This window comes from Pan troglodytes, chromosome 4 (assembly GCF_028858775.2).
Source record: "Pan troglodytes isolate AG18354 chromosome 4, NHGRI_mPanTro3-v2.0_pri, whole genome shotgun sequence".
Lineage (NCBI taxonomy): Eukaryota > Metazoa > Chordata > Mammalia > Primates > Hominidae > Pan > Pan troglodytes.
Window position 1 is genome coordinate 6,320,257 of NC_072402.2, and position 18,768 is coordinate 6,339,024.

Below are 18,768 nucleotides of genomic sequence, written 5' to 3' on the forward strand. Positions count from 1 at the left end.
GGAGCAGCCTCAGCAGAATAAGCCCAAGATTGCAGTACCCAGGGCTCTCCCAGCACACAGAAGCCTCGTGTTTCCTTGTTCTGCCATCACTCATTATCTTGGGTGCAAAGGGCTCTAGAGTGCCTCCTTGACCTTGTCTGGGCAGAGTCAATGACACCACGCACGGCCCACCCACCATCACCGCTTCCATCCATGCTGTGTGTGTGATATCTCATTACAGCCACTCTGCCCCAAGTCCCGCTGATGGGACTTTTGGGAGTGGAAAATGCAGAGGTCAGCTTTATTTCCATTTAATTACACTCCTGCTCAGACCTTTATTTCCATTTAATTACACTCCTGCTATCTTGGTGTCCACACTCAGTCTTGTTCGTAAATGAGTGTTTTCTCCCCGTTTTTGTCTCTCATCTCAAGATCTAGCTGACTTAAGCAGTTTAGTCCTAGTTTATTAACTTCTTTCATTTCTACTCATTAACTCAATATTGTTTCTCTCTTTCTTCATCATAGATTGCTCCGCCCCCTATCATTAATGCTTCCCACCTCACAATGGATCACACACGTAGGGAGGGATCGATAAGCCATGATTAGTATTATTCACGCAGAAAGCAATTATGGCAGACCAGAAAGTCCTAGAAAGAGCTAGAGTGGTTCCCAGCAAACAACAGTTCGTGAAAAGGTATCTTGCACCCTATTGGGCTCAACACCAAGTAGCAGAAAGATAATACATGGTGTTCAGAGGTCTTGGGCTCAGGGTTTCAGCTCCATGGACTGCTGATTACATAGATGACTTTGGGAAAGTTACATGGACTCTGTTAGGCTCCGTCTCTCCGTCTGTAAAATGAGAATGATAAACCCAACACTGAATGTGGCACAAGGATGCATTCAGTACCCAGGCCATTGCCAAACCAGAGGAGGGCTCCATGAAAACCCCTGGTGTCCCAGCTGTGACTGGCGGCCTCTACTGCTGAATTTGGTCAGAGGTCCTAATAGTCACCTCCCTTGGCATCACCTGGTTCGGCAGAGATTAAGAGCTTTATTTCTGTTGGACAATGAACTCTGGAAAACAGAAGTGCTTCACTGTGGCTAATTGTCAGCCCTAGAGTATGGCTCACGTTGTTGGCTGCTGGGGAGAAAAAGGGCCAAATGAAAGGAGCCGTTCACATCACATTCCTTCTCTCAGACAGGGCTCCAGAGTGCCTGGCAGCCTCTAATCTCTAGGGGCAGAGCTTTCCTGAGGCATCACGAAGAAGCCACCGCAGTGAGGATAAGGACTTGGGCGCTGCAGGCAAGAGTTGTCAGGCACCAGCTCTGCTGTGGCCAGTGGTAAATGCAGACCTCGACTTTTCAGATGCTTGTTTATGTGCTGTTCATTTGTTTACCAAATCAATAATAAAAGGCATATTTTGAATAATAGGATAATAGGGGGTGCTGACTCAAGATTCTTTTAAAAGCCTCTCCTGCAGGAGTAATCAAGTTCTGCTACAAAGTTCTATGGACAATACTTACAGGTTCCAGTTTTATTTAGAATGACAGCTGTGACTCTTAAAAATACTATAACATATAAATTTACTCCGTTTGGTAGCAATTTAGAAATTGGCACATTGTATTGTAAGCATATTAAACTGGAGAGTCACAGCTGGTCAACTCTAACTCTATACTGTTCACTTTTAAGAAATGTTATCCACTTACTTATGCATTTTCCTGTTTATTTTGTGTATGCTGCCGGGCATGTGATAGATATCAGGCTCTGTACCAAACCTGAAAATACAACCGTGAATAAGGAATGGATGCTGCCCTCAGGTATCTAAATGCCTAGGGAGAGAGTGATGCGAATAAACACAGATACATTCCTGGCATGCAATAGAAGGTCACATGGTAGTTGTGGTATACGGAGAAGGAACTGTTCTGAATGCTGAGAATGTTCTCTATTTGCTACTGACAGACAAGGGGGAGCAAGAGAATTAGGCCCATTCCACATGGTGAGCAATATTTACTGAAAATTATACATGTTTTTATGTATACTATAGGTGAATTACATTTCTAATGTCAAATGCTGCCATTCAGGTTTTGGATTTTGAGTTTTTAATTTTTAAAATTAGTTTTAAAACCACAATAAAATATGATGTAAAAAACATCACAGACATCAAACAGATAAAATGGGGAAGTCCCCTCTGTATTCCTCTAATATTCCTGATGGCCATTTTCCAAGGTAACGACTTCTTAAAAGTCTGGTGTGTTTGCTCATATATAGATGTTTTAAGTAAATATGTGTACATGTACACACGCACACACAAACATGCATCCTTTATAAACGGTATCACACCATGCGGTTGGTTTAAGCTGACCTTGAAAGCAGGCTGTGTATTCTCCATATGTACACATCCAGACATTCCATTCTCTTATCTAACAGGCCACTACTTTATGAAACTGGGAGGCTCTTATAATGTGAGTCTTTTTTTTTTTTTTAGATTGAATTCACATAACACAAAATTAGCCATTTTAAAGTGAACAATTCAGCGGTATTTAGTACCTTCACAATATTGCATCACCCACCCCTCTGCCTAGTTTCAACACATTTTCATCTCCTATCAATATAACAAAAAAGATATTAGAAAGAAATGTCTCCAAATATGTGGAATTTATCTGGGAATGAGGAAAGAGGTTCATAATCCAGGATGCACATAGTGGCAAGTGACAAGTGCGCTAGTGGCAGAAAGGGAAAGAGGAGATTTTTTTTTTAATTTATTTTTTGAGACAGAGTCTGGCTGTGTTGCCCAGGATGGAGTGCAGTGGTGCTATCTCGGCTCACTGCAAGCTCCGCCTCCCGGGTTCACGCCATTCTCCTGCCTCAGCCTCCTGAGTAGCTGGGACTACAGGCACCCGCTACCATGCCCGGCTAATTTTTTGTATTTTTAGTAGAGACGGGGTTTCACCGTGTTAGCCAGGATGGTCTCGATCTCCTGACCTCGTGATCCACCCGCCTCGGCCTCCCAAAGTGCTGGGACTAAAGGTGCTCACCACGACGCCTGGCTAATTTTTTCTATTTTTTTAGTAGAGATGGGGTTTCATCGTGTTAGCCAGGATGGTCTTGATCTCCTGACCTCGTGATCCGGAAAGGGGAGCTTTTATTGGGAAAAAGGAAAAGTTCTGCCAAGCTGCTTTGAAACACAGTTCATTCCGGAGGCCCAAAGCCAGAGTCACTTTTGGTTCATGGGTGGAGGTGCCTTTCCTGGGCACGTGTTCTTTTGGGAGCATCTTATCTGAATGACTGCAGTCCTCAAGAATGTCTAGTGATAATATGTCTATGTGTGTAAAACGTGCAAGCCATACACCGCAGGAGATGTGTGAAGGACGCGAGATGCTTTCTTGTGGTGTATTAGAACGTGCTTGGAAACAGTTCTGATCCCAGACACGCAAGCGTGAGCCCCTCCCTCCTGCCTTCCTGGCCTGATTTTGCCTGGATGTGAGAAAAGTGATTTCATCGTAGTATCTTTCACACTCTCCCGATAGAAAGTCTCACATCCATTAAACAGTTACTTCCCATTCCCCGTAGCTATAGCCACCACCAATCTGTTTTCGTTCTCTAAGGATTAGCCTCCTCTGGATATTTCTTTCATACAAATGGAATCATAATATACGTGACCTTTTGTGTCTGGCTTCTTTCACTCAGCATAATGTTTACAGGGATCCACAACCCCTGGGCCGCCAAAGCTACCGGTCTGAGGCCGTTTAGAAACCCGGCGGCACAGCGGGATGTGGGCAGTGGTGAGCCAGCATTAGAGACTGAGCTCCGCCCTCCCATCAGCTCAGCCGCAGCCTTAGGTTCTCCTGGGAGCGTGAACTGCGCATGTGAGGATCTGGGTTGTGTGTTCCTTATGAGAATCTAACTAATGCCTGATGATCTGAGGTAGAACAGTTTCATCCCTATAGCACAGCTCGCACCCCAGCCCATGGAAACATTGTCTTCCACAAAACCAGTCCCGGGTGCCAAAAAAGTTGGAGAGTGCTGATGTTTTTGAGGTCATTACCGTTGCATGTATCAGTACTTCATTTGCCTTATGACGGGATACTGGTCTGTTGTACGTGTATTTTTCGTGTTTTCTGGAGCTGCCAGAAACTGGTGTCTTAGACAACAGAAATCTATTGACTCATTGTTCTGGAGGTCAGAAGCCCCATATCAAGGTGCCAGCAGGGTGGGTTTCTTCTGAGGATTCCATCCCAAGCCTCCCTCCAGCTTCGGGGTCTGCTGGAAGCGGCCTGTGGCAGCACAAGGTGGATCTCCACACGACGCTCTCCCTGTGTGTGCGTCTGTCTCCAGGTTTCTCTTGTTGTAAGAGCGCCAGTCATATTGCATTAGAAACTCATGCTCCTCTGGCATGATCTCATTTAACTAATGACATCTGCAAATACCCTATTTCCACATAAGGTCACATGCTAAGGTACTGGGGAGTAGGACTTCAACATAGGAGTGTCTTCAAGGGAGGCAAAATGTATTATGACATAAAGGATATACCACTTTGTGTTGATCCATTCATCAGCTGATGCACATTTAGGTTATTTTCACCTTTGAGCTACGGTGCATCATGTTGCTATGAACATTTGGGTACCAGTATTTGTTTGAGTACTTGTTTTCAATTCTTTAGGGGTATATGCCTAGGGGTGGGATTACTGGATCACTTGCCAACTCTATGTGCACTGTTTTACCATCCTACCAGAAATGTCTGAGGGTTCCAATTTCTCCCCTTCTTTTTTTTTTTTTTTCTTTTATTCTTCTTTTGAGACAGAGTCTCGCTCTGTCACCCAGGCTGGAGTGCAATGCTGCAATCTCAGCTCACTGAAACCTCCGCCTCCCAGGTTCAAGCGATTCTCCTGCCTCAGCCTCCCAAGTAGCTGGGATTACAGGTGCCTGCTACTGCATCTGGCTAATTTTTGTATTTTTAGTAGAGATGCAGTTTGCCATGTTGGCCAGGCTGGTCTCAAATTCCTGACCTCAGGGTATCTACCTGCCTTGGCCTTCCAAAGTGCTAGGATTACAGGCGTGAGCCACCATGCCTGGCCAATTTCTCCCCATCTTTGCTAACACATATTATCTTTCTTTGTTTTAAAAATATTCTAGTGAGTGTGAAGGGGTATCTCATGACGATGTTGGTGTCATAGTGGATTTTAACCAGCAGATTCCTGGAGAGCATTAGGTTGTCTCCAGACTTTGGCTGTTAGCACATTAGTGTAATGAAATCTTGGTACATTTGATATTTGGGATGATTTGTGAGCATTGTTTTAGGATAGAATCCTAGATGTGGAATTGCTGAAGGATGTGTATTTGTATCTGAAAATTTGATAAATATTCCTAAATTGACAAACAATTTTAATAATTTATATTTCATAAAGTATTTAACAATGCATTTTCAGTCTTTTGACAGTTCTGGCTTTCAATTCATTAAAATTCTTACCAATAATAGTATAATATTTGTAAATTCCCTTTCTCCCTGCCCTTGCCTCTGCCTCTCTCTTTCTCTCTGCAAATGTGGCACAGTTCAAGCACAAGGTATCTGGAAGTTCATCATATATTCTTAATATATTAACACTTCCATTTATAAAATATCATCAGTGAAGACAGATCATTTGACTTCTTTTTTTCCTATTTGGCTGACTTTAATTTTTTCTGTTGGTTGATTGCTCTGCCTAGGACTTCCAGTGCTACACTGATAGGAGGTGGCGAGAGTGGCCATCCTTTTACTGTCCCAGTTCTCAAGGGCAATGGTTCTAGCTTTCGCCTATTCAGTATGATATTGGCTGTGGGTTTTTGAGAGATGGCTCTTATTGTTTTGAGGTATATTCCTTTGATGCCTAGTTTGTTGAGGGTTTTTCTCATGAAGGAATATTGGATTTTTCTGGATCTATCGAGATGATCATGTGTTTTTTGCTTTTAATTCTGTTTATGTGGTGAATCACATTTATTACTTTGCATATGTCAAACCAGCTTTTCCCCCAGAAATAAAGCCTACTTGATCATAGTGTGTTAACTTTTTGACATACTGCTGGATTCGGTTTGTTAGTCTTTTGTTGAGGATTTTTGCATCTATGTTTATCAGGATTATTGGCCTGAAGTTTTCTTTTCTTGTTGTGTCTCTGCCAGACTTTGGTATCAGGCTGATGCTGGCTTCATAGAATGATTTAGGGAGGAACCCCTCCTCCTTGAGTTTTTGGAATAGTTTCAGTACATTGCTAGAATTCAGCTGTGAATTCATCTGGTTCAGGGCTTTTCTTGTTTGGTAGGGTTTTTAAATTTATTATTACCGATTCCATTTCAGGACTTGTTATTGGTTTGCTTAGGTTTTCATGTTCTCAAAAGGAGACTTACAAGTGGCCAAGAAATGTATGAAAAATGCTCATCACCACTAATCATCAGGGAAATGCAAATCAAAACTACAATGATAGCATCTAGCACCAGTCAGAATGGCTATTATTGAAAAGCCAAATAATAATAGATGCTGGTGAGGCTGCAGGAAAAAAGGCATGCTTATACACTGTCAGTGGGAGTGGAAATTAATTCAGCTACTGTGGAAAGTGGTTTGAAGATTTCTCAAAGATTTCTAAAAACAGAACTACCATTCAATGCAGCAATCCCATTACTGGGTGTATGCCCTCCCCCTCAGATAAATCGTTGTACCAAAAGGACACATCCCATTACTGGGTATATGCCCTCCTTCTCAGATAAATCTTTCTACCAAAAAGACCCATGCACTTGTGTGTTCATCACAATAGCAAAGACATGGAATCAACCTAGGTGTCTATGAATGGTGGATTGGATAAAGAAAATTGGTACATATACCCCATGGAATACTATGCAACCATAAAAAAATGAAAACATGTCCCTTGCAGCAACATGGATGTAGCTGGAAGACAGAATCCTAAGTGAATTAATGCAGGAACAGAAAACCAAATACCACACATTCTCACTTATATGTGGGAGCTGAACATTGAGTGCTCATGGATATAATGGTGGAAAAAAGAGACCCTGGAAAGTGCTAGAGGCGGGAGAGATGGAAGGGGTTGTGGGTTGAACTACCTATTGGGTACTTTGTTCACCACCTGGGTGATAGGATCCATACCCCAAACCTCAACACCATGCAATGTACTCCTGTAACAAACCTGCATATGTACCTTTCATATGTATCTTTCAACCTCTAAAAAACCTGCATATGTACCTTTCAACCTCTAAAAAGTTGAAATTATCTAAAAAGCTTCTGATGTCAAAATAACTATTTAATTAAAATAGAACCCCAAATGCTAATTTGTTTGTAAAAATTTGTTGTGATTTGATTGTTTCTGTTATTATTTTTACTGAACATCCTTTTATGTTTCATCTTCTTGTTTTATTTTCTCCTCTGTGATGACCTATTTTTATTTACATTTTGGGGGGATTATCCTGCTTTCTTTCTAGAGACCTGGGTGAAGTCTTGATATATTGCTGATCCTGACCTTTGCTTTTTTCGTCAGATATAGTACTTTTTTCTCTAAGTTTTTCTCAGACACATCAAACTCATTCTAGTCTTTGGTTTTGCATTGCTATTCCATCTGCCTAGAAGCTATAGACTGATGGATTTCTATTTTATCCAAAGGGCTACAATCTGTAACTAGTAGTATTTATTTTGACGAAATGTCCCAGGGTTGGCCAGCAAGACCCCCTTTAAGTTGTCTACTGTGTCCTTTGGAGGGTTTCTATCCTTGTGGAGGAACCAATAGATCAGCAGAAGATACTGTGAGGTGGAAACACCTATGAGGCATCGGTCTAGGAGCCAAAGCCCCAGCCCTTTCCTGTCCACACACCCTCATTCCCAGTACCCAGAACAGTGCCTGGCTCTTAATACCTGTTTTGAAGGGATGATGACTAACTGAGTGAATGAATGTGTGGACACCCCGCCTAGAAGATCATTCTCTCTTTTCCCAACTACTTATCTTTCCTGAGTGCCCCGCAGGTCTCCCACGTAGCCAAAGCCCTTTGTTGCAGGGCCCTCGTGTTTCTGGAACATGCCTCTGTTGTAACATAGTATTGCAATCTAGGCATCTTATTTTTTTCTATATGATGAATATAAGACAAATTCCTGTGTCTTATTTATGTTTGCATTGCCAGTAAATGTTATACAGAACCTAGTATTACAGCCTCTGAAAGTATTTATTTTAGTTAGAAGACTCAAGAGGCAGCAAGGATAGGATAAAAATAAATCATGCTGCCATGCTCTTCTTAGTGGATTTTGATGGCATCTAAGATCATGGCCATCTGATCAGCCTACCTGGGTTTCTGACAACACTGGCTCAGAAGAGGGCTGACAAAATTTACGGTGAAGATATTTCATCCTCCCCTGAGAACTTGTAAAGAGGCCATTTTGCAGGAAGACCTGAGGAGCCTGTGAGTGGGAGCTCTTCCCAAGAGAAAAGAGAGTTAATCTAACACTTCCAGATTAATCTAATTGGCTCAACCCAATGCCAGGGCACTATAGTCACAGAGGTTAGATCATTTTGAGAACTCTGGTGTTGAGGTAAGAGACTGGTAAGACTAATTTCCTGGTCCCTATGGGATAAAGTGAAAAAACCAGCAGAAATAAGCAGGTAGCAATGAAAGCTATCCCTAGTAGCCCTCATTGTTCATTAGCATAGGACACTCATATCAGCACCATGACAGTTTACAGGTGCCATGGCAATGACCAGGAAGTTACTATTCTTTTCCTAGCTAATTCTAAATAACCCACCCCTCAATTTGCAATAACCCCACCCTTAAATTGCATGTAGTTGAAAATGGGTATAAGTGGGTATAAATACAGTTGCCAAGAGCCCATACACTGCTGACTGTGGGAATAGTGACTATGTGTTAGCCCTGCTGTGCGAGGAGCAGTGCCATTCAATAAGATTGCTGTCTAATGTCACTGGCTCGCCCTTGAATTCCTTTCCCGGGTGAAGCCAAGAACCTTCCTGGGCTATGTCTCAGTGTGGGGGCTTACCTGTCCTGCATCAGCATCTGTCACCTGATTTTTTTCTTCTGATGCAGCTAAAACCAATTCGCTTCGTTTGAACCCTGTGGAGGACATGGCTGATGATGAAAGTAAAAATAAAATCATCCGACTGCATTATCAGGTACCTCTACTTTGAAGCAGAAAGTCTGGTATTTTAGACTCGTGCCGATGAAATGAAAATGAGGAAAAACAAAACCAAACCAAACCCTAGAGAGTCGTGTTCCTTCTTACTGTAACTAACTTTTTGTTTCACCATAATTCTTTATTGAACTTGAATAATACTTGAACAACAGCAGTTTGGAATATTTGGCTTTTAATATCTTGCTCTATTTAGTGATCTCAAAATAAATGTTTGCAAAGGAGTCCCGCTGTCATTTCATAAACCGATGACTCCTTCATTAGAAAGGGCAATTTTACACTTGAGTTTCATTTTGAATATTCAGGTGCTAATATTGTGTATTCTGTTTGACAGTGTGAAATGCTCTTCTGTTCCACCAGTGAAAAGGGCAGCTCTACCAAAAAAAAAAAAAAATTCTCTTTATTGCTTGTCTTGATATTGCTAGCTAGCTGAAGAGAATGTGAAAAGAAACAATTTCCCTCCCATTCCCTGTAGAAGACACCCTGTAGCTTTGACCCATAAGCTTCAAGAACGTCAGAGGAGAAGATAGGAGCAGAAGAGCTCTGTGCAGGTGACCAGAAGAAAAAGACTGAAGCTCAACGTGAAGCTAAGGAAGAAAACAAAAGTAAAAGTAAAAGCAAAAGCAAAACCCTGAGCAGGCATGGAGTGGCTTAGTCTTGCTGTCCTGTCTGAGTTCTGAACACATGTAATATCCCGTCACCAATTCCAGAAATACTTGAGAGATCTGAGATTCTGCCAGTGCCTCTGAATCACAGTGTTGCTGGGAAGGCAGCCTCTCTCGAACCCAGGGAAGCCTGGCATGCTATCAGCTAGATTATGTCATAGATATGCTATGATTTTAGTAGTTGTGAATGTAATTTCTCTATTTCATTTTGTAATTGGTTATTACTGGCAAAAGCAAAAATGCAACTGATTTTTATATGTTTATATTTTGTATAGCAATCTTGCTGAACTATCATTTCCCAGCCTTCTTGGCAAGAAAAACCATTGTGCTTGACGGGTAACGCTTTTTTGGTAGTATTATTGTAGTATTATTGTAGCTATGCCTTTCTATTCTTTGGTAGTATTATCACAGTATTATTGTAGCTATGCCTTTCTATTCTCTTAGTCATTACCCTTAATTTTATCTATCAGCCTAACAATAACTAGATATTGATTATTTCTGCCCTGGTTGTGGTCTTATCCAATAAACTGTACATAGGCTGTGGCTGGTGACATTCCATTGTGGGTAGTTCTGCAGAGAAACCAATTCTGTGATTCAGGAGGGCTGGGAGACTCTCTGAAGTGATACCCTGGAGCCAGGGAGGTGGGGTTTCCCCCATCCGTCCTGGGACAGAAAGGCACAGCTGAGGGCCTTTGGTTGCTTGGTGACCATCCTCATTATGGATGCAAGAGAGGCAGAAGAAACCGTATAGGGAGCTGAGATTTCATTTATTTCAGCTACTGGCAGGGGCCAAGGGTCATGCTGACAGAGGCAGGGCTGATATACAGAGAGTGCAGGACATGAGAATATGCACAGGGCAATGGGGTGCAGGTGCCAGGGACTCAATGACTGGGTGGGTGCAGGGAAGGGATGGGTACAGGGGTACAGGACTGCATGGACCACTTCAGGCTTGGCCCTGGGCTCTCCAGCACCCATACACAGAGCACGTGTATCTCAAAGACAGGGAATCAATTAGTAGTAATTATCTTCTTTGCACTAGGCATTGCTTTTATTAAAATCTTGTAAATCGATAACATCAACACAAAAGGAGTGCAAATGATCCTTACCCCTATTCCCACAGCAGTTGTTTATATTTTAAATCTAACAGAACCTTAAAAATATGTATTTAAAAAGGTGAATTTCTTTGCATAGCTCTTATGAGAAAACAGAGTGGTTTCTACAATTTATTGAGAAAATCATTGGGCTTTTGTCCTTTAACCTGTTAATGCTGAGAATAACATTTATAGACTTTCTAATATTAAATCCTATTTCTATTCCTGCAATAAGTGCAATGTAGACACTGGGATTACCATTTTTTAATATACACTGTTGGATTCAGTTTGCCAATATTTTATTTAAAGGATATTGAAACAGTGTTCAGGAGTGAGTCTGACCTGTAATATTTTTTTCCTTTTGTTGTTTGCTTTTCTTTCATGTACTATTTTGTTTGACTTGAGTATCAAGGCATACTGATCTCATAGAAAGGTTTGGAATATTTTTCCTTCCTATGCACTGGGAGAATTTGTATAAGGTTAAAAGTTTGGTATAAGTGTCCTATAAAACCATGACAGCCTGATATTTTTCTCTGTAGGAAGATTTTTAACTGATGCCTCAAAATATTTGCTAGTTCTAATGTTATTCACAATTTTCTGTAGATTCAGTTTTGCTAAGTTATATTTTTCTAGAATGTCTTCATTTTGTTTAAGTTTTCAGATTGACTAGCAAAACGTTATTCGTGTCATATTTTCACTTTTGCTTTATCTGCAGTCACGTCTACTTCCATTCCTAGTATTGCTTCTTTTGCCCTTTTATTCTCCTGATCAATTTTACTAGACATTTGTCTATTGCATTAACCTTTTCAAAGTGCCAAGTTTTGGTTCTATTTCTCTACTGAATGTTTATTTAATTGATTTCCAGTCCCCTTTATTATCTCCTTACATTTACTTTATTTGGGTCTATGCAATGATTCACTTTCTAACTTTTTAAGCTGTATGCTTAACTCATTAATATTTAGAGTTTCTTCTTTTAAATGAAAGAGTGTAAGGCTAAAATAGTCCCTGTAAGTGTTAGTTTATTTGCATCTCACAAGTTTTAATGTAGTATTTTCATTATCATTAAATATTTCTAAATTTCCATTTCAATTTCTTCTTTGTGTTATGAATAATTTAAAAGTGGGTCTTTTATTTTCAAATAGGTAGAGGACTTTTACTTTCCTTTCTCTTACTGATCTCTAACTTAATTCCGTCATAGTCACACAATATAATCTGTAGGATACAAATTATTTGAAATCGTTGAGACTTGTCTTACATTTTCCAACATGGCCAATTTTGGTAAATGTCTCGTGTGTGTTTCTGAGACCAATGTAATTCCACAATTGCTGGATGCAGAATTCTATATATGTCCATTAAATCATGCTGATGATGTGGCTCAAAACTTCTATAGCTTTGATAATATTTCCTGTTTGACATACCGTAATTGAGAAGGTGTTGAAAGATCACACTAGGATGATACATTGTTCATTTTCTCCCTATATATCTGTCAATATTTAATTCAGGTATTTAGTAACTGTTGACAGACTTCACAGAGGTTTAAAATTGTTAAATTCTATTATTGAATTATTTTTAGAAATCATTTTTTAGTGACTCTCTATGATTAAAATTCTTTGTGCCTTAAAGTTTATTTTAACTGATATTAATACAGTGATCTCAGTTTTCTTTTGATTAGCATTTGCCAAATGTACTTTTCTTTTTTTTCCTTTTTTACTTTAATGCTCTTTGTGCCTGTAAGTGCAAATGTATCTCTTACATATAGCATACAATTGGATTTTTTAAAAAATCTAATCTGGCGATCTTTAATTTTCACTGTTGGGTTTAGTCCATTTATTTTAACTCTATTCAAATATCTGGACTTGCTTCTCTGTCATCTTAAAATTGAAAATACTTTAAAATAAGGAGCCTTGTGATTTCATTTTGCATTGAGCCTCACAAATTTTGTAGCTGTCCCTGCAGGAGGGGAGCATGCTGGCTGTGCAGGGGAGGCCAGCACCAAGCCTGGGAGGTGGACGTTACCTGGGTGAGTTGGAATGGATTCTGAGTTCCTGGGCATTTTCTTTCCTGCTGATGATCTGATTCTCTTCCTATGCCATAGTTTCTTTAAGAACTGAATTTATAGAACATTCATTATAGGCTAGGTGTTGTGCAAACAGGCATTTAATTCTCACAATAACACTGTGGGCAGAATTATTAGCCTCTATATAAATGGGGTATAATAATTTCCCAGGTTTATGAAGCTTTATAGCCAAGGAAATGGAAGCTCGGAAGTTATGTAACTTGCAGAAATTTAACCCCGGCCAGTGGCAGGACCCAGATCCAACCTCAGGCATGTGTCACAGTGCCCTGTGGTGTCAGGTCAGGACATTCTCCAACCCCTTCTAACTGACAGCTTGTTTTCTGACCTGGGTTTAGCAAAATGCTTGTTCCAGAATTGGTTTCCTGATGATCCCAATCTCCCCTTGTCTTCCCGTGTGCTGTGTTTGTTTCTCCAGAAGTCCTATCCCCCATTTTTGTTTTCAGGTGTGATACCATCCAATGCCAATGACCCCAGCCACTGTGTTCAGGTAGAAAGGCATGACTCCCTGCGTCATTAGGATTTCTGGAGCTGCGTCGGCCTGTTGCACCTGGCTGCCTGCCTCCATCTACAGGGTCATAGCTTGGCACTGGTACTTTACTGAACCACCCAACTGTTTACTGGAGGTTCCCTTGCTCCTTTCTGGGATGGCCCAGGTCTTTGCTCTACCCCAACCTCCTTGCTCTATTCAACAACGTTTGACTGGATGGACCTATAGAACAAGATTAATGTGTTTTGTTTTTGTCTCCCAAATTCTAGCCCAGATTGAAGGACTTGCTGCTTTGAAGGATGTTGGTTTAGCTTCCAAATTATTCTTGTTATTGGCCTCCTCCTTCTGTTTTAATTTTACAGTTAGACTCCTTTTCTACTTTTCACCTGGGTACGTAGAGTGCCCATCCTTTTGGCCTATTCAAACACTGGGGTCATGAAATCTTTTGACAGTCCACTAGAAAATATTATCTCCCCTTTCCCAGTCCCTCTTATCTCATTCTAGTCTGCTGTCTCAATCTGGAGTCAGCTGAGCCTCCACCCAGGAACACAACCCTGAAGAAGACAGACAGAGGGCATGTGCACACATCTACACAATGCACACAGTTCATTTCCTCCTCCAACCGAATCCCTGCACTGCTGTTCCACACTCGTTCCCTCACTGACCCCTTAACAGAAATTCCTACTGACCTGTCCTGTGGGCAGAATTACCTTTCAGCACCCACCCACTGCTGTCAAACCACCACAGCCCTGCTCCTTTACGGCCCTACGTAAACCAAGTGGTTATTTCACTTCTGATGTCCTTCTATGATGATGACCGTGCTATTACACTGTAAACTCCAGGAGGGGAGAAACTATGATTTCCAGTTCTTTAGAATAACTGTAGAAACTGGTGTATCACTTGTGCTTAGTAAATGCTTTTGTGGGTGAATCTTAACTATTCAGTTAGAAAATCTTACAAAGCCTGATGCTGTCTCAGCTGCAAAAAAAAAAAAAAAAAAAAAAGCCGTGAGTTCTGCACAGTTACAAATTACGTTTCAAACCAGCTCTGCATGTTATTAAAGCATAGAGAATGCTGTTTTAGTCAGTTGTATTATAGGCATTTGTATATAAATTCACAGGCTCTTGGTGTGTGTTTCATAAACTATTGTTTTTACACCTATGTGCTTGACTCTTTGTTAATATTTTATTCAACCTGTTATAAAAGTAAAACTAAACAGTTGTTATGCCCATGTTCTAATGTATCCTTCTCTGGAATAAATACTTTCCATATTGTGCATATTGTGTAGACTACAGTTTTAATATAAAATGTTACTACTTTTATTTTTATATGTGCTAAGCAATTTGGTGTTTGGAATCTCTTGAATTTCTCTTTTCAGTAAAATTCTCCTGGTAATGCATTTGGAACAGGAATTTCATTATTATTTATTTACTTATTTATTTAGAGACAGAGTCTCACTCTGTTCAGCCTCCCAAGCAGTAGCCGGGATTACATGTGTGTGTTACCATGCCCGGCTAATTTTTGTATTTTTATTAGAGAGGGGATTTCACCATGTTGGCCAGGCTGGTCTTGAACTCTCTACCTCAGGTGATCTGCCTGCCTCGGTCTCCCAAAGTGCTGGGATTACAGGTGTGAGCCACCACACCCAGCATGGAATTTTATTATTTTTATACTTTTCTTCTCCTTATGTTGTTTCTGAATTCCTTAATTATTTTTCCTGTTCCATGTCAGGTTTTCAACTTCTGCCGGTAATAAAGCATGTTAATTCTTCCTAATGTGGACCATCCCGACATTGGTAAGCTAACTTGGCCATCCTCATGGACTGTGTCACTTTTTAGCCTTCTTTTCTTATTTGTAGCTTTTAAATACTTTTTGATGGTCGTCTGCATTCCACTCATATCCTGCATTGAAAGTGAATAGGGTTTACCATAATATATGCTAAAGGAGAAACATTTGTTCTCTTCCATTAATATGCTATATATTTTAAGCATTAGGATTACAGATACCTTTAAAATACAGTATTATTTTTTAATATAATGGCAGGCTTAGCTGGTTCACTTGCAAAGATTAGGAATCAGGTTACTTTCTTTTTGTAGCTTCTAAAACAATTTTATTTTTCATCCTTCTTGAGACTCCATTTTTTAAAAATCTAGGGACATCGATCCACTGTAACAAAAATAAAATCAATTGGTGACCAAGTATAAGTCCCTTAATGAGACTATTTTAGACTTTTTTTCTGAAAACTAAAACTACAGAAGTATAAGATACAGTTTAATTAGGGAAGAGGAAAATATAATTGTACTCAGTAGGAGGCAATGAATAATTACAATTTGAGCTTCAGCTTCATCGAATAGTATAGGCCAGAGACCAGAGGGATTGGCAAAGGCGTATGGGAACTACTGGGAGTAGGAGTGGGCACCAGGCTGTCATCAGGAACATGGAATTCTGTCTCCAAGGAGAAGCAGATTCAGAACAAGAAAGGTCAGCCTCCTGGGAGGAAGCAACTGGGGCTGGAAGGGGTGCTGCCTCTTCCTCTTCCCTGGCCTGTCCCCCAGGCTGCCTCTGTCCCAGCAGAGAGACTCTGAAGGCAGAAAGGGTGAGATAGCTACTGTTGGAGAGGAGTAGAGCTGCATGCTAGTTAAAGGCAGTAAAGACAAATTTCACTTGGTGTTATGGCAGTAGGGAGAGAGGCTTCTGTTTAACTGAGCTTACCTCGAGATACAGCGAAGCCAGCTAAAGACTGATGGCCAAGGAGAAGAGGGAGGGGTCAGTGGGTGGCAAATTACTAAGAGGAGACCTCAACAGCAGGGATTCTTGCTAAAGGTGGACCAAGGACTTAGGCATCAAGGGTGGGAGATGAGGAACTTGATCAGATATCAAGGGCATGGGGATTCTCTCTAATCTGCCTTAGTGGGATTCTTGCTAAAATTGAGCCAGGCAGCCCGAGGCTGGGTCCACCAGTGGACCAGAAAACACCCTTTCACTTGAGATTGTTTTCTAGTGGTCACCCTTAACTTGATGCCCAAATTTACAAAGCCTGGCTTTGCCATTCCCAAGGTTGCATTCATCCAGGTCGCCAGGAGGTCCTAGGGTAAATCCTGTCATCCAGGTACAGTCATTGCCAAGCCCCTGTTGATACTGACAAGGCCAGTAGAAGGTAGGCAGAGGCCTGAGATGGCAGGGATGGGGGCCCATCGCTTGGAGGCTGCCCTTGCAGTGGGCAGCAGGAGTGATGATGAGGTTGTTGCCAGCTCTGGGAGGTCCAGCCCATAAGCAAAGCCTGGATTAAAGATACCTGCGACCCAGAGTCCAACCTGGGAGGTGTGCGGGAATGTTGTATCTCCCAGTGGGTGGGGCTGTAGAGAGAGCCTCCAGCTTCAGAGCTTCAGCAAGGAGCCAGGAGTGCAGGCATGCAGGCCTTTAAATTTAAACCTGCAAATCTAGGACCAGAGAGTTGGGTTAGGAGACCAGGCAAAATCTATGGGATGAGAACTTAAGTGACTCTCCCTGTCACTTGTGTGTAAATTTCATTTGCAGGCAATCCAGTTGAAGCTCCGCAGGGCCTAAATTGATACTGAGGTTTAGGCTGCTGATGTGTTTTCATCCACACCCAGGTCTGACTCAGACAGCAAGGAGGGAGGAAGGTTAGCCTACAGTTGCACCCAGCTGCGAGGAGCTGCAGGAGGTGGAGGGACCAAGGCAGGGGCTGACGATAAGGAATTTCCAAGCCTATGAGTAAGACAGCACCAAGTGTCGGGTCTGTTTCAGTTCAGTTGTTTTGGTCCCGTTGAGGGGTGAGGGACCACGCTGGACTGAGATTGCCACAGCTGCTGAGCGTGATGATGACTGAGAAGCCATCTAGGTCAAGCACCAGGGTCTGGTTGCTGACTCTCTGCCAGTGTGCTCCAGTTCAGACCCAACCAATTCACCTTGCATTTGCCTGAGTGAAGTAAACAGGATTTCTAGAAAGTTAACGGCACCAGAGCACGCATACCTAAGGGCAGTAGTTGGCCTACTTTATTCCATTTCAATGTGTCTAAGCTTTTTGTTACACCATATAAATATGGAGCTGAAGTTTCTTGTGTTTAAATTACCCAATACCTCTTTTCTTCTTGTTTTTTCAGACATAAGGTCTTTCTTTACTGCTGTCTTTGGGTTCCGTCTCAAATCATCTCCTGTTGTAATTGCACAACTCATACAATGGAAAGCTTCTATAGAACTGCCAGGAATGTCTGTACATCTTTTCAAGTGTAAATTAAAAAAAAAAAAACTTGATTCAGGGCTATTACAGTTGCGTAAGTATCCAATCTCATTCACCTTCTATAAAAGAGTCAGATAAAGTTGTTAAATGAGCTCAACAGAGCAGAATGATCCAAAATGAAAAAAAAAAAAAAATCAGAGCTTTTTCTGAGTGCTCAATAGAAAGGCTAGCCAGACAGCTTGAAGGAAAGGGGCAAAGAGGGCTTGTGTTCTTCTGCCTAATTGCAGGCTGCATCCTGTGTCAGCACCCCCATGGGACTGCAGAGAACGGGAAATAGAAATGCACATCTCTGCACCAACATTGGGGAAATGATCATTCCTGGGAGATGAAAATCTGCACATGGCACCGTAAGCCTAACATCTGTGTCTGGAGGCTGCAATCGCCTGAGTCTAGCCAGGAGAAAATGCAGAAACTCTGCTTGGTCTTTTCTCCATTGACTGTGACAACCAAAATAAGTGACTGAGACGTAAGTCTCAATTATCGAGGTTTATGAAGACACCTGCTTTAGGGTGCGTCTGGGAAAAACAAGAGCTACAGACACATCTGTGGCTGTTTTTCTGAAGAGGTTTTCAGGAGAGTTAGTATTTATTTATACATTTCCTTAAACGGGGGAAAGGAATGTAAGAAGAGAGGCAGGTAGGCAGTAAAACACTCCTCTGAGACTTTAGTTACTGCCCAGTGAATTTTACATAAGGTGAATGTCTGAAGAGAAAAAGAGGATAAAGAAAGAGGTGATTATGCAGATGTCTCTGGGTAGGTGGAGGAATGACTGATCACATCCTGTCTTTTCTCTGCACCTGGAAAAATAAGCTTGTAATCAACAGTATCAGTGTGGAATCAACAGACTTTACTCTTATGATCTGGACTTAGATTATAGGCCTAAAGTTACACTTGGTATGCCCTGTTTATGGGAGGCCAGCAAAGCATTTACTTATGAATGATTGGTGGGGCAGCCCTTCCAGATGCCCGAGGCCTTTTCCTTTCCATGGGGATTTGGCTGAAGCATGATGTTAGTAACAGCCATGCATTTGGAAGAAAGGG